Below are 16,774 nucleotides of genomic sequence, written 5' to 3' on the forward strand. Positions count from 1 at the left end.
TCAACGCCAACAAATTTTGTCTCTATAGAATCGATGGCTACCATCCATTAATATGGTCAATACGATCATTGATCCATCTTGAAAAGCGAAGAACACTTGTCCATAGAAGCCCAACCTTCCAATATATTGCTACGATACCTTGTCCTATTTAATCGTGATGCTCCACTCGAAACAAAATCGGGGATAATTCTGAGCATCCAAGATGATACTACAAACATGAAAGGGCATTTTTGGACTCGGTTAAGAGTTGTAGCAACTTTATATAGCTACCTTCTATAATATAGCAACAACATTCTCAGTTCAAAGTGTTGATGAAAATGGAGGTGTTCATGGTGATGTTGGTATAAGCTGTTTTACCCATCATTGAGCCAACTATATTCTCGACCATTGCAAGATCATGGTGATGTAGGCACCACCATGGCTATGAGCATTAGACAAATTTTTAGTTACTGGTGGAGGGCGAGGATGAAATAGAGGCATTTTAAGAGATTATTGAAGAAAAGCCTTCTGATCAACGCCGTGAAGCCCAAGATGGGTGTAGTGTGGTTCAATGAAGGGAAAATCAAGAAATCCATGAATGATTTTAGTTGCACGAATTTAATCGGGCAGGGGAATTTTGGAATGGTGTACAAGGCAAAACTTCCTAACGGTCAGATGATTGCCATGAAGAGAATGAAGAAATGCTCTGTCGATGATGATGCAGATTTTTGGAACGAGGTAGAGATTTAGAGCAACCTTCGCCACCAGAATTTGGTGGCTCTGTGAGGTTTTGGCATTGGCGGTGATGACAAAGAGGGGTTCCAGCAGTTTCTCATTTATGACTACCTCGCCAATGGCAGGCTCGATCAACACATTTTTAGAAATGCCACCGGGAGAACGCTGACATGGGAGCAGAGGAAGAAGATTATAATCGGTATTGCAAAGGGGTTATGTCATCTGCATTTTGGCGTTCGGCTAGCGATATATCATAGAGATATAAAGGCCACTAACATTCTACTGGATAAGGACAAGAATGCCCATGTTGCTGATTTTTGGCTGGCGAGGTTGGCAAGTGAAGGGGAATCATATCTCGTGTCAAAAATAAGCGGAATGCGTGGGTATTTGGCGCCAGAGTATGATCTGTATGGAATTCTTACAGATCGGACTGATGTGTATAGCTTTGGATTTGTCTTGTTGGAAATCATGAGTGGCAGAAGGGCTCTAGATATCTCTGTGGAATGTTCGACTAAATACCTTATTACTGATTGGGCATGGAAGCTCCTGGAAATGAGTAGAGTAGTTGAATTGATAGATTGGAGAATGCACAAGAGTGAAGAGGTGAAAGCAATGGAGAGATTTGTTAAGGTGGGTATTTTGTGTACTCATGTTAATCTAGCTTTAAGGCCGAGCATGGCAGAGGCAGTGAAGATGTTGGAGGGAGAGGCTGTCATTCCCGCAATACCAGAAAAGCCTTTGCCAGTAGCAAATCACAGAGTGGCGAACAATGGAAAGGCGTTTATCAGCATTATAGAGAGTTATCCTTCCTTCAACTCATCTATCATTGGAAGATAGGCGGTGCTCATTGGCTGTAACCCATGATGGTCCAATACATGAATTGCTTATTCCTTGCTGGTCATGTTTTTTATAGAAATTTCTGAGAGAGAAGTGAGCTGCTAAGAAATGCAGTGTTCTTTATTTTTTTATTTTTCTTGCTGTGGTCTCCATTCATAAAGAAGTTTTACTCATTTGGAACTGGAACTCGAATGGTATTAGGTTGAAATTTTTGTGTTCAAAAATCAAGAATTGTCAACTATTCATGTATTTTATAAAATTTATCTAATCTACAATTTTTACTTCATTTTTAAGAATTAGTCTTATGAAACAAACCAAAGACTTATAAATATAAAATATTTAAAATATTTATTTTAATGTAGAATGTATTTATATCTTAAATTGATTGCTTACTTGAAATTTAGGAATAAGGATTTAGATGTCAATAAATGAAAAAAGGTTTTAAAATGTTTATATGAGTTAGTATTTTTTTAACAATTATTTGTAATTTTATCTTTTAAAATGTTTAGATATACTTTGAACAAGAGGACCTTTTATAGAACTAGGGTTTTTTTTTTAAAATAAGTGGAGGATAGATTTTTTCTATGATATAATTATAGTGTTTCAACATGAAACAAAGACAACTTCACTACTCCAAGAAACCTCATTTTACTAAATTTATCTAATCTACAATTTTTACTTCAATTAGCCTTATGAAACAAACCAAAGACCTATAAATATAAAATATTTATTTTAATGTAGAATGTATTTATATCTTAAATTGATTGCTTACTTGAAATTTAGGAATACAGATTTAGGTGTCAATAAATGAGAAAAGGTTTTAAAATGTTCATATGATTTAGTATATTTTTTAACAATTATTTCTAATTTTATCCTTTAAAATGTTTAGACATAATTTTAACAACAGGACCTTTTAGCATCAAGATTTTTTTCTTAATAATAATTGGAGGATAGATTTCTTCTATGATAAAATTATAGTGTTTCAACATGAAACAAGGACAACAACACAACTCCAAGAAACCTCATTTTCCATAATTTGTTATATGAAATCAAATCCCTTCTCAAAAATTGATTTATGTCCTTCATGATAACAACCACCAACAACTTATCTTGCACCATGATCTTGCTCTATGTTTCTAGTATTGCATTGCACAATTACTTCAATATTTTAGTGAATGTTTAGTTGCTTTCTTAGATGCTTTAATATATAATATAATTTAATATAGTTATATAAAAAAGGCAAAATGTCATAACCCCATTTTTATTTTTTAATTTCATAATGGAAAATAAATAACTTTTCCAAGATAATTATCTGAGTCAAAGTAGAAAATAGTTAAACTATCTAACATGCAATGTTTAATTCTTAATACATTAATGGAGCAAACAAAACATATTTAACCAATTATAAAATTTAAAAATAAACAATGTCATATTGTGAAATATTAAATCCTAGTGGATCCTTATAGAGGCAGTCAAACATAAATAAATTTAAGTCTAGATGCTATTTATATAGCATGAAAGACTCTTGGGAGGAGGATTATGAGAGGGGGAGGGGAGAGATTGATTTTCAGGCTTCATAATTTTAGAAAAAGTAACACAATTTGAAATCAAGAGCAATAGATGGATTATTTGGAAGGCTTGAAGGACTAAGGCTATTTTAGAAGTTATCGGTATAACTTTTAGGTTTTTATTTTTCTTACATAAGTTCTACTCAACAATTTAAGTGTGAAATCTTCTCATAACCATCTTTAGACTCCTATATTTTAGTATGTTTTGTCGACTTTGTATGACTCTTTTGACTTAATTGGATGTTTGTTGACCCAATTCATAATGGTTAGCTAATATAAATGTTTTATAGCTTTGCTATTTTTACATGTGATGTATTTGATTATGATGGGTTATCATTGTTAGAGTGGTTGTTATTGTTGCATCAATAGATCAACCTATCAATGCCTAATACAACTATTTAACTTATATAATTCATAGGAGGTAGTTAATTCCTTGTCACAAATTTGGAGGGGAGCACTAACTATTTTGTGGCTAGAAATAAATTGAAGGTTCTTTTTCATTTGGAACTTGTGGCTAGAAATAAATTGGATCTTTCAAGATTTGTAAATTATAAGTGCTCTTGTATGAAGAATTATTATTTAGATAATTCATGTAATGATTCTTTCAAAATGTAACTTGTTAGTGAACCTATGGATCCTAGTGATCTAGTTATGATATGGAATCTGGATATTGTTGATTGTAGGGCTAACCCCTTAGCAAGAAGGAAATTAAGGTATGCCAAATATAAAAATATTAAATAAGGAAGGTGGTTCATCCATTTGAGGGATTTTTAAAAGTTAAAATGAATCGGTCTTCTAGAAGGAAATGTGGACATGCATGAATCAATGGTGTTGGTAGGGACAATAGTGAAGTATTGTGCTCCTCTTTTCCTTCTATATCCATTCTTTATGCTATAGAAAAGGGTTCTCCCTTGATTTAAAATTAGATTATTTTGTCACTCAAGTTGCACTCAATATGTTAAATAGTAAACATTTGAAGGAAGCTAATTGGTAAGTATTTGTACTAGTAAGATAAGTCCTTAATTGATAGTCCTAGATGGATTATATTTTTTTTTTGTCATACTTTGAGGAAGTAGAAAAATGTAGTAGCTTTCTTAGTAAATGAACTTCTGAGAACTAAGGTAGAGAGGGTATGGACTATGAAGTCTCTTGAGATTTATTATAAAGGGGATAAGAACAAAATTATATCCACAATCCATATGAAACTATCAAATCTTATATGTTCGTAGATTTGATTGTGTAATTATTTTTGCATCAACATTTTAGACCACACTTTGTGATCCATCATTAGGTTAAGAGAAAGTGACACTCTATTTCTTTCATGACACTCTATTTCTCTTATCATGATGATGGATCATAGAATGTGATCCAAAACATTGATCCAAAAATAATCACACAATCGAATCGAGGAAAAAAATATAAAGAGGATGTGGATAAGTTAAATATGGATTCCATAAAGTTCACTAGTTGTGACCTCTTTTAATTTGATTGTGTCTTTGCCTTGAGCTTTATTGTGTTGCTCTTAGGTTTTTCTTTGTATGTCTTGATTTATTTTGAATAAGTTAATTACCCCTCTTTTCTAAATATAATATTGCATCTTTCTCTTAAATTCTAAACCTTTGATGTCAGAAAGAGGGTATACAAGTTTTCAACAAGCATGTGTAATTTTATTCTACATTCAAATGATTTTTTTTAATAAATCAAAATAATTACAACACCACTTAATTACTCAATTACATGCAAAATTGACAAAAATAAGATAAGTGCATATTTCTATATATAGCTTCTAAAGTGATCAAAACTTTTTAAAACATGAATATATTTAAGTATGCAAAAATTGCTTTTAAAGCAACGAAGACTCTTAAACATATAGAAAATACTAATTATAAAATATCAAAATGCTAAAAATTAAATTTAAAATAACTTCCTAAAACACTTCAACTCTATTCTTGATAGTATTATCTAATGATTTTTTTTTAAAACATAGAAATTTTTATCTATGCAAGATTTACTTTTAAAGCAATGAATCGTTAAAATACAGAAGATGCTATTTATAAATAATCAACATTCTCAAAACCTTCTAAAACACTACAAATCTATTCTTGACATTATTATCCAATAAAAATATTCTAGCATGACATTATTGGCAAAGCCATGCAAGGTATTTAAATTATGTTTTTGAGAAGTAAAGGTCTTGTGAAAATTTTATTTTTCGAACAAAAGATTATTTAGAATTTTTTGTTGGAATGGAAAATAAGAGTTCATAACTTTTAGAAATTTTCCTACAAACCTGATTTTTTTGTCACATGTCAATCATTTCTTAATAATTTGACACTTCTCAAGAAATTTTCTTTAAATATTATTTTAAAATCTAACAATATGAACTCTATTTTTTTATAGAATTCTCCCTCTATAGACCCTTAAAATTCAAATACTTAAACTGAAATTCCAATAATAAAATTTATAATAAATAATCTAACATTAAAAGAAAAACTATATAATTTTTTTTTTTTTAAATGTTAAGCCTGGGATATAAGCTATATTTTAGTACATGGCAGACATGCTCTAGACTTATTCGATATTAAAGCGATTGTAATTGTAATGGTTCGAGCATCACATACAAGATCAGAAGTTGTAGATGATATGTTTTATACTTCATGTTAGTGTATCGGAGTGATTTGTACATTACCCTAATTTCTGCAAAAGCACAAAAGCATGCATTGTTGTTATGCCACGACAAACTTTATGGTTTTCAATGTCTAACGTTAAAAATTAAGTCCAGCGATTGTAGATTTGATGATATAGCTACATATATTTAGTAGCTGAAAAAATATTGTGCCTCCTAAATCATTAAAACTCGAACATCTAATATCTTATTGCAAATGTAAGCCAAAAGAAGATTTCGTATATGAAAGAATGATATTAATACACAGTTTTCTTGAGTTCAATATTTTCCCACAACAGGAGAACACATCACATGAAATGCAGCACGGCCGCCGCCTATTTTGTTCAGACGGACTAGTTGAAAGAAGGGTTTAAAAATCTGAGAAAATCCGTCCCGTCAGCCTCTGCTCTATAAATTACTATAGGTTGGGGATTTTCTGGCATTGCAGGAACTGCAGCCTCTCCCTCCAACATCTTCAATGGTTCTGCCATACTCACAAAATTCCCACCATTACAAATCTCTCCATTGTTTTCACCTCTTCCCTCTCCCGCATTCTCCAATCTATCACTAGATCTATTTTATTGGATGCCTTGAGAAACTATTTTATTTTAAGAGAAAAATAAGGATTTTTGTTGTCAATAAATAAGTAGTCATTGAAAAAGAGTTTTGATTTATTTTTTACTACTAATAAATAATCCTTATCTAAACATTAAGAAGATATATTTTGACTAAATATTCCAATAGGAACTAGACATTTCCATTCTTTTTGGACAAGTTGATCTTTATACAGTGAGAAAGGCTTCAATTCAATAGTAAACTTTCTCTTTCAAAAAACCATTATTTCCCTTTGAATGTTAAGGCCATATCTCATTATAGAATCTTTTAAAAAAAAAAAATCTATATAATCTTTCAGAATTTTGAGAGTACACCCAAATGGCTAAATAGATCCCCAAAATGAATAAAACAAAATATCAATGGGCTTTCCTTGTAACGATAATTTTAGTGTTGGAAATGATCATAAAAGGATGTGTAATCCATATGGGCATTGTGGCATGTGTTCCAATTGTAACATTTAGTGCAATGAAATATTTTGTATCCGTGCATAGATATCCTTAGATCATTCATATAGAGCCTACTATAAAATTAAAATAGGGGTAGTAGAAAACTTGATACAAAATTGTAGGTAGAGAAATGTGCTTCTTGTGTATACAAATGACAATTTTGGGATGTGGGTCATTCCTTCGATAAATGATGCCTTACCAAAGGTTGAGGAAAACACTATTAGTCCTTGCCTATGTGTAGGCAGGGAACTAATGTTTTCGATGATGATCACAATTAATATTTAGAGCCAAAACTAGTCATTTCCTAGAGTTGAAAACTAAGTTTATTTTTAAATTATTTTTAATCAAAAATTCCTATTTCTTGATTGGCTGATATTAATTTTACTAGGGGTAAAAATGTTTTCCTTCCACAAAAAAATTGAACATAAAAATAATTTCTAGAAATTTCTACCAGACTTTTTTTTTTTTTAACTATAGAAAATCTATGCAAAAAATTTGTAAACCTATTTTCTCAAATTCTCCAAGAAATTGTTAAAATCAACTACAAATTAAACATTTCAACAAATAAATCTAGAGTCCAATCTTATTAGTTGGTTGCATGCAATTCGAAGTCTCGTTGTCTGAATAGACAAATTACATCAAGTCTCATTTTTTGAATAGACAGATTCCATGGAGAAAGAGTCACAGAGCTTGAAGCTTAATTTTCTAAAGATTTTCATCATCCTTCGGATTCGAACCATGGACCTTTGAACAAGTTGGGCTCTGTAGAACAACTGATTACCACTGCTTGAAAACCCTATTCCAACCCAACTCCATATGTTTCTGGTCTTCTCTACATACTGAGACAACACATTTGGCTGACAACTCAAAAACAATATGCACAACTTTGTTTTTTTAATATACCAAATGATCATATTTCATGTCTTTACTATTTCCAATCTTGTTGTCAATATTGTCAATATTGTTGTCAATATGGAAGCTATTCTTTTAATTTTGGAAGGATTACTAATTTGAATTAAAATATCTATAGTCTGATTTTAAGGGCATGATTGTTGTATTATAGAAATGAAATTATTTGCCACTGGATATTTGAAGATATTTAATATAGCAAATATTTTTTAATTTTTAATAAATTTAAATTTTTTTTGTAAAGAAAGTCTATAAATAAAAATTAGAAAAATGAATAATTTATTTCAATTGTTTAAATTATACTCACAACATTATTAAATATTGATAAATGTTTAATACTTGAAAATTTGATATTAAGAATGTTTTACATAGCTGCTTAACAAATAGGTCATGTCACAAATATTTTGAAATTAAATTTTTTTGATTAGATATTTAAAAAAAAGAATGTTTAATGAACTTAAGTTTGTCAATGTATTTTGGTATAGTGATGTTTTTAATTATCAATTTATTTTATTCTTTGTAAATAACAATTAAAGTACTATAGTAATAACAATTAAAGTACTATAGTAAAATTAATTAACCTAGTACAATCAAAAACTATTTTTTTAATATAAAATAATTTCAACACCATGGGCAACACTTCTTCCCTTGATCGGCAACAAAATGGGCCTCACCAAAGATGGTTTAGAAAGTTGTTACCAATTCCAAACATTTCTAAGGAATGATTTAGAATAGCGAGGGCAGTGTGTCTGCTCCCAAAAAAGAGTACAAAATAAATTATCAAGCTAGATTCCAACATGGGTTCTTCTCGTAAAAATCGTGTCAAACAATATAGTGGTTTCACAATCATATCCATATCTAATATGGTTGTGGGAACTCTGAAAAAATCTAACACTACTTTATCTGCAATCATCGTTAATAAATTTTAAATAAAAGTAAGAATTTCTATCTAGTTCCAAAAATATGTTTGGAGTCTGAAGTGCTTTTAAAACTCCATCTCTTCATTTTCAAAAAGTAACAAGACAAAATATAATTTATTGTTTTTGGAAAGATTGGGCAAGTGGTATAATGCCTGGATGTGAGATAATGAAAAAAAAGAATAATCTTGTGAATAAATCAAAATTAATCCCCTATGAAATCCAAATATACTATAAATACTCTATACAAAATCTTCCTATAGTAGATTATTTGCACTCATATCATACATTTTGAAAAATATTGTACCGATGGAATCATTGAACATAACATTGTATTTGGGTTTCATTTTGCATAGTCACCATACAAAAATAATAATTACTATATGTGGTTCCACTGGAATTCTCTAAAAATATCATATAATAATTTAGTGAAAATGTAGCCTAAAATATCTCATTCAAATATTTATTCTTTTCATTTCATAAAACTTTAACATATTAATCTTAATTGATTTTAAAATAAATCACATTAAGAAGATACTTTTTGCATAATATTATATATTTGAAATTTCCAATAATTATAGTAGTTAATTTTGTAACTATACTAATTCTTTATTTTGACTAGTAATAATAGAAAATTTATTCTTATATTAAGACTAGCAATACAAATCATTTTTCTTGCATTCAGTCACTACACTTTAAATAGAGAAATAAAACTCAACAAGACAGGGACTCTAGCTCTTTCATAGCTCTTGTTTTATTAATGGAGTTATTAGAGGTTCCAATTTATAGTCCAAAAATGCTTCAAATGATATAAATGTCTATCAATGGACTTTTTAGGGTTGATATTTTTCTTCAAACTCGCATCAAAATTTTAAACCTATGAATGTAATATAAGTGTCAAAAGGTTGTATACAATTCACAACTAGAAAATCTATTAAGTATGTGATTTTTCAAAGTTACCAATTTAAGGAGAATTGCCAAAAAATTTCTAGTTAGTAGTTATAGATAGGATTTTCTAACCCATTCAAGCCAAAATTAAACAAAAGAGATATAGTACTTAATTATAGAATTCATTGATTTCAAACAAGTCCAATATTTCCTTTAGTGGACGAGTCATCCAAAAAAACTTGAGTTCAACAAGACACTACCACAATATTCTCAACCATAGTAATCAAGAGAGTGACTAACTCTTATTTCTTAATTCACAATGTAACTAGGTAGTTTCCCAAAGATGGGGGACCAAAAGGATTCCAAACTATTTTTTGGTCCCTCAAAAGCAATATGGAATGCACATCGTATGGGTAATACACCCTATACAATGTACATAATATGGTATTGTTAGAATATACAATCCACCAATATAACTGAGAGGGGGGGAAGGGCGGGGTGAGGTGAATCAATTATCCAATTGATATCAAAATCATTAACCTTATTAAACTTTAACTATATGAGAAATATAATCAGAAACCACAATAAGATACTCATACACAATAACACCCGATATGTTAACTAGGGAAAACCATGGTGGGGATGGTACCCACAAGATGATGTACTAATATAAATGTTCCTTTTTAGAGGATGGACCCTGTTAGGAGTCTGTGAATACATTAAGTACATATAAGTCCATGTTAGGAGACTTTGTATCCCTGTAAGGAGTTGTCCCAACCATGTTAAGAGTTTTGGAAGATAGCTAGACCCACTGCCCAAATAACTTCAAGGATAAGACCAATGAACCCATTGTCCAAATAATCTCTGCATTATTCCTTGCAGAATAATCGAAATGAAATTGATTTCCTTCCTCTATCTTTGTCCTATCAACTAGACCTATGCTCCTTCTAATCTTGTAACCATATCACAAATCTCATATGCAATGATCCCTTGGATTGCTTACATGCATTTACCAAACACTCTGCTCCTATTTGCACTTTGCACTTCATACAATGATCTCCACACATTACAATCAAGGAAAACATCTTTCCTTTATACTACATCTTCAAAATAATTCCTTGAGTCGGCCTTGAGTGTTTCCTAATTAATTATAAAAAAATAATTAATTAATTGTAATTACAATAGTACTATTGTGTCACAGTCTATACAAAAATTTACATGTGTGATATTAGGGCTTTTGCACTTGCTGATGTCACCAATTGACTGTCTTTTGTTACTACCTAGCTACACATTTTTCATTACATCTTAGATATAAGATAGCAAACAAACATCAGGAACTACTTTCCAAATGCTCTAACTCTAAATTGCACTTTGTAAATTAGGTACAACTTTCGTATGTCTTCGACTTAGACTTTCTGCACTAAACCACATCATCAAGACATTGTGCTAAATATGTCCATGGCTCTACATCACTAGAAAATCAAACCATTATCTATACGACCAATATCTCTATCAGTTACTCAACCAATCTTTATAGAAGCCATACTATGTTGACATCAATGACAAACACGGCCATGAATGCAACATGTCAATACTCTCCAATGCTTAGGGTACTCCCCCAAAGTAGTATTTTCAACATTCATGCTAACAAGTATAGCATGCCAAGTATCAATTTTGGCATACCAAACCAATTTGGCATGCACTAAACATGGTGCATTCCATATAGGTTGTGCACCCTTCTTGGAATGTACAATATTTAGCACTAGAAAAATACAATAAAACTTTTAAATAATGTGCATGACCTATAGGGTATACACCATATTTGGTGTGTGCCAAATGTAAAAATACATTTCATTGATAAAGTGGTGCATTTCATAGAGGTTTTTGCGGTTCTCAAGGTGTGAAATTGGTTGAACCTAGGGTATTATTTTCAAACCCTATTGGGGGAGCTTCCCCTTGGCCCCACAAGGGGAACTAGCCATTGATCATAGGAGAGGAACTACCCCTTCACCCTATGCATGTTTTTCTCCTAGATCCCCAAAAGGGGAATTTCCCCCAAATCCCCATTCAATAATTTGGGAGAAAAATGAAATAGTAAAAGTGGGAAAAATTTGACTTTTAAAACTTTTATTAGGATCCATATAAAACATTACTATTGAGGGGAAAGAAGGGGACTTGGAAAAGATGCATGGAAGATGGAGATGTGTGTGTGTGTGTGTGTGTGTGTGTGTGTGAGAGAGAGAGAGAGAGAGAGAGAGAGAGAGAGAATGACCCCTTTCAACCTATTATGTGGGTAAGTGCAAAAAGTTGTTGTACCAAAAGGGGGGTATAAGTGGCCACTTCTTTTTTTTTTTTCTAAAATCAACAATTTTTCAACTTAGACAAGAATTTGAAAATATATATGCTCAAAATTTTAAGATATGAAAAAAAAATAGCGGTCCTTTGAATCTAGTTTCTAAACTACTAATTTTTTTTTTCAAAATGGTTTAGTTTTGGGTTCTCAAAAAGGGGGCCACAAGAAGTGGTACATAACCCCTTTGCAATGCCGAATATAATATCTTCCTCTGCTCCCATGATAATGCTCTCCCATTTCTAATTTTCACTCCAAAAATGTGTTGATCCAAGCTGCCATTAGCGAGATAGTCATAAATGAGAAACTGCTCATGACAGCCCTATTTGCCATCACCGGCAACGCCAAAGCCACGAAGAGTCAACAAATTCTGCTGGCGAAAGTTTCTCATCATCTCCACCTCATTCTAGAAATCGTCAACAGAGCACTTCTTCATTCTCTTCATGGTGATCATCTACCCGTCAGGAAGTCTGCCCTTATACACAATTTGAAAGCTCCCCTGCCCGATTAAATTGGTGCAACTGAAATTGTTCGTTGCCTCCTCCATTTACTGCGCGTTGAACCACACTGGGAAAACTTTTTCATGGAAAGAGAAATCCATTTTCTTCACAGCAATCATCTCATGAGCTTCGCCAAGTCTTCCCTGATCGATTATAATGGCACAACTAAAATTCTTTGTTGCATCCTTGATTAGCAGTATATTGAACTGGACTACGCCCATGTGGATTCTCGCAAAATGCCTAATTTTGGCCCTTGCACAGCACCAGTAACTAATTCCCATGCTACATAACAAGATTATAGCCATGGTCGCCATCACCAGGAAGACCTCCATTTTCACCAATTATTTTCACAGAGGATCCTGTTACTGGATTACACAAGAAATCAATATCCAGTTGCTACAACTCTAAGTCGACCAACATTTAATGGGTTAAATTTATAAGCAGGGGCCAAATTATAGAAAAATTTGTTATTAAATACATAATCAGCTAAATTATAGAGAGGGGCTAAATTGTAGATTTTTGTTACCAAATCCATAATCAGCTAAATCATCGAGACTTGATCTTACAGAGCTGAAGCAATCTTTAGATTTGAAATGCGCGATCCAACTCCACAGATCTACGGTTCACATTGTCTTAAAAGTGTGCAAAAATGATATAAATTTTTTTTGCCATTGGATTTCGGTATCTCCATTTCGAATATCTTGGCAGCTTTTCATTATATAGTTGGATGTTTCCATTTCCCATTTTATTTTTTCCTAAAACGTCCAAAGCTGCTAAATGAAATGATTTGTTTCTATCAAATCACAGATGAAGAAGAAGAGACGCAATGCACCTTATATGTGTAATCTAATTTTATTAATTATATTATATTTTATTTATATTTTTCTAAACAAATCAGTGTATAATTTGAATTCTAGCAATAATTCTTTCTAGATTTTTTTATTAAAAAAAATTGGATTTTGTAAATTAGCAAATTACATTATTATTATAATTATTTAAAAGTTTTAATGTTAGAAGTTTTTTCACTATATAGAATTATATATTACAAATTTAAATTAATTTTTAGGTTAAACAAAATAATTTTGTCAAATATAACAATAATAAGAAGTAAAGTAAACTGTAGGTTATAATTTTATTTACATGTAGGTTATGAATTAATCTATACAAAATTAAAATAAAATAGAATAAACTTATATATTATAGATATTAATTATGATGTGAAGGATGTTGCCATGAGGATTAAGTAATAAGGAGAATGGTGGCAAAGGTTGAGTAAACTACCATTGCATGTGTCACTTGAGAAAGCTTGAATGTGGATATTTTTACATTATGACATCTCAACTTTACATAATGACTGTTCATGTGGTCTATATTTATGCCAAAAAGTGTGAAGTTTATAAACCACCCTAATGCCAACAATAAAATTGATGGTGAGTAACGATGGTGGAAAAGATTGATTGTTGGGATAATTGTAAGAGGAAATCCACATGCATTTCAAAGAAAATGTTGAAATTGTAATTTTTGATTTTTGTATAAGGCTAAAAAGTGAGTAATATATTTGTCTTTAAGTTTTTGGTACACTATGTCATCTAGTAGAATTGAAGAGTGATTTTGGGACCAACCTTATAGAAGCAAATAATACTTAGTTTCTTACACCAATGAAGGGCCCATCATAGATTATAAAGTGAAAACATAGAAACCCAATTGAAATTGAATGAATGTAAGGAATATGAGATTGTTGTGCAAAATTTGTGGGCCTTGGTGGAATCTATCTATCAGATACCATAAGAAGGAATAATATGGTAAATTATTTTATATCTTCTCTACTTTTTAAACATCACACTTATTTACCTCCTAGTTATATGTGCTTTTGGGTATTGATCTATTCTTATAATTAAAATCATATTTTAATATTTTCTTGTATTTTGGGAAAAGTTACTTTTTGTGTGTCTTCTAGTGGGCATTTAGTTTCTAGAGTTGATGATTTTTATGGATTGAATGAAGAATGATAGAGATGACTTGTTGGAGTGAGGTGGTTTACTTATACTTACAAAGCCTAAACCTAGAGAAAAAAAATTACTAGTTCCATCTATAATAGGAGCAACTAGAGTTTTAGTTGGGAAATTGGTTAGAATTAAATGCTAATGTGTTGTTGATAGTAGTGGCGGTGACCAAAATTTTCTTGATCTGCTGCATTGTTTTCATAGATGCTTATCATGGTTGAGGTTATAATTTTTTTTTTTGGCTATGTATGGAAAATTTTTGAACCACTAATTGTTCTATTTTATAGCTATAATTTTTGGTTTTCAATGCAAAAGGAATACTAAAAGTGTATTTATACTATCTCAAGTCATGTCATATACTTGAATCTTTTCTTTTGGATATAACATTAGCAAATTTTCTCAATTTCATTATAGCCAATTTGTTGGAGTTTCATTAAATTCGTACTTGTAAATTTTGTATGATTATTTTTAAGAAGATATTTTGTATTGGTAGCATGGTGAGTGTTGCCACAATTTTGAGAATTTTTCTAACTACATTTTTAAAGAGTTGTTTAATTTGGAGGTAGAAATCTATATATTGTGACTATGAAGAATGTTAAAGGAGATTGACAATGATGACATCTTGGATATTTAAGGGGAAAAGATGAAAATGATATTAAACATAAAGAATGAATTGAGGAGAGAAATGTGTTTAATGTGATTCAATATTTCAATACCACCTCCATTTTATTCATGGTTGTTGGTTCCTTTATGATGTATAAGAACACCTTTGTAATGTCATAACTCAATTTAGTTTTTACAACAATATATGATTGTTTTAGTATATCTAGAATGTTTCTTTATACTCTTGTTATGTTGAAAAAATTGCTCCTTTGTTTTTCAAGGGGAGAGGTATGATAAATTCAAAACAATTTAGTGGTTGAGTTTCACAAATAAGTGCAACTACAAAGATTATACCTCTCAGGTCTATTTAGAGAGAATCATCAAATGCCACATCAATTTGTAGATGGTAAGCAATGATCATAAGTGCAACAAGATTTATTTACGAAGCAACCAAAACAATTGATTCTATTTCAATGTGTTGGTAACTTGGTAGAATAAAAGATAATCATTGATAAAATTGTTGGAGTTGCATGAGAAAGTCACTTTTCTTTCTTTTATTTACCTATTTTATCTAAGTTTATTTAGTGTTTATTATGTTGTATAGAAATTATATCCATACATTTACACATTGAGATTGTTGTTATATAGTATGATTGTTTCTTTAATGGAGGAAAGGAGAAGAGAAGAGTTGTGTAAATTATCAACTCATGTCATATACTTGAAGCTTTTCTTTTGGATATAACATTAGCAAAACTGATCTAAATTCAAAATTTCTTTTTTTTCAAAGTGTGTACAATGGAGTCTAGTTTCTAAAAAACTAAGTTGTTGTGAAATTTGATGAACGAGATAAAATCTATACCCAAATTAGTACATGTTGGTTTTTGAGATAAAATGGACAAACACTCAAAAGAAATTAGAGTTGAAAGGCTTGAAATAGAATGATTTCAAATTATATGATTATATAGATAACACATAGATCTACAATATCATTTAACTTGATTTCATCTATGCTCAACCATGAGGAAACTTGAAGGAGAGCATAGAAGAAAATCAATCATTTTTTGTATGCTTGTTGCAAAACACATCTCAGACTAGTTTAGGGACTCCAAACCTTTGAGTTGGATCCCCAAGGAAAATTAAAGCCTTAGGCTTGGTAGAATCCAATGCTTTAAATAGTGTGTGCATGTTATTTAAAGCATTTTTAAATTCAAGGCTTACATAGTGCGCACACACACTATATCACATATGTGTTATAGTGTGTACACACTATATCACATATGTGTTATAGTGTGTACACACTTTGTAAGCCTTTTATTTTAACAGAGATGATGGATAGGGAGAGAGGGAAGGAGAGAGGGTAGAGAATGAGAGGGAGTAGAGGATGCGAAGAGAGTAGGGGGGAGAGAGAGAGAGAGAGAGAGAAGGGGAAGGGAGAGGGTATGATAGGAGGGAGGGAGAGAGAGAGAGAGAGTAGGGGATGGAGAGGGAGATAGATAGAGAGAGAGAGAGAGAGAGAGAGAGAGAGAGAGAGAGAGAGAATGTGTGTGTGAGATAGAGAGATGATGGGAGAGGGTGAGAGAGAGAGAGAGAGAGAGAGAGAGAGAGAGAGAGAGAATGTGTGTGTGAGATAGAGAGATGATGGGAGAGGGTGAGAGAGAGAGAGAGAGAGAGAGAGAGAGAGAGAGAGAGATTTTACATAGTGCATAACCACTATATAAAAGCACCAAAAAATGGTTACAAGGAAAGTTTGCACTAGTAC

General features: G+C 31.3%; 1 pseudogene; it reads left to right on the plus strand.

The window, feature by feature from the left end:
• Positions 1 to 531: 531 nt before the first annotated feature.
• On the plus strand, positions 532 to 1,551 carry LOC149555316 (putative receptor-like protein kinase At1g11050 pseudogene; annotated as a pseudogene).
• The last annotated feature ends 15,223 nt before the right edge of the window (positions 1,552 to 16,774 follow it).

Source organism: Cupressus sempervirens, chromosome 5, assembly GCF_028749045.1.
Source record: "Cupressus sempervirens isolate cs-2001-9-10 chromosome 5, ASM2874904v1, whole genome shotgun sequence".
Taxonomy (NCBI): Eukaryota; Viridiplantae; Streptophyta; class Pinopsida; order Cupressales; family Cupressaceae; genus Cupressus; species Cupressus sempervirens.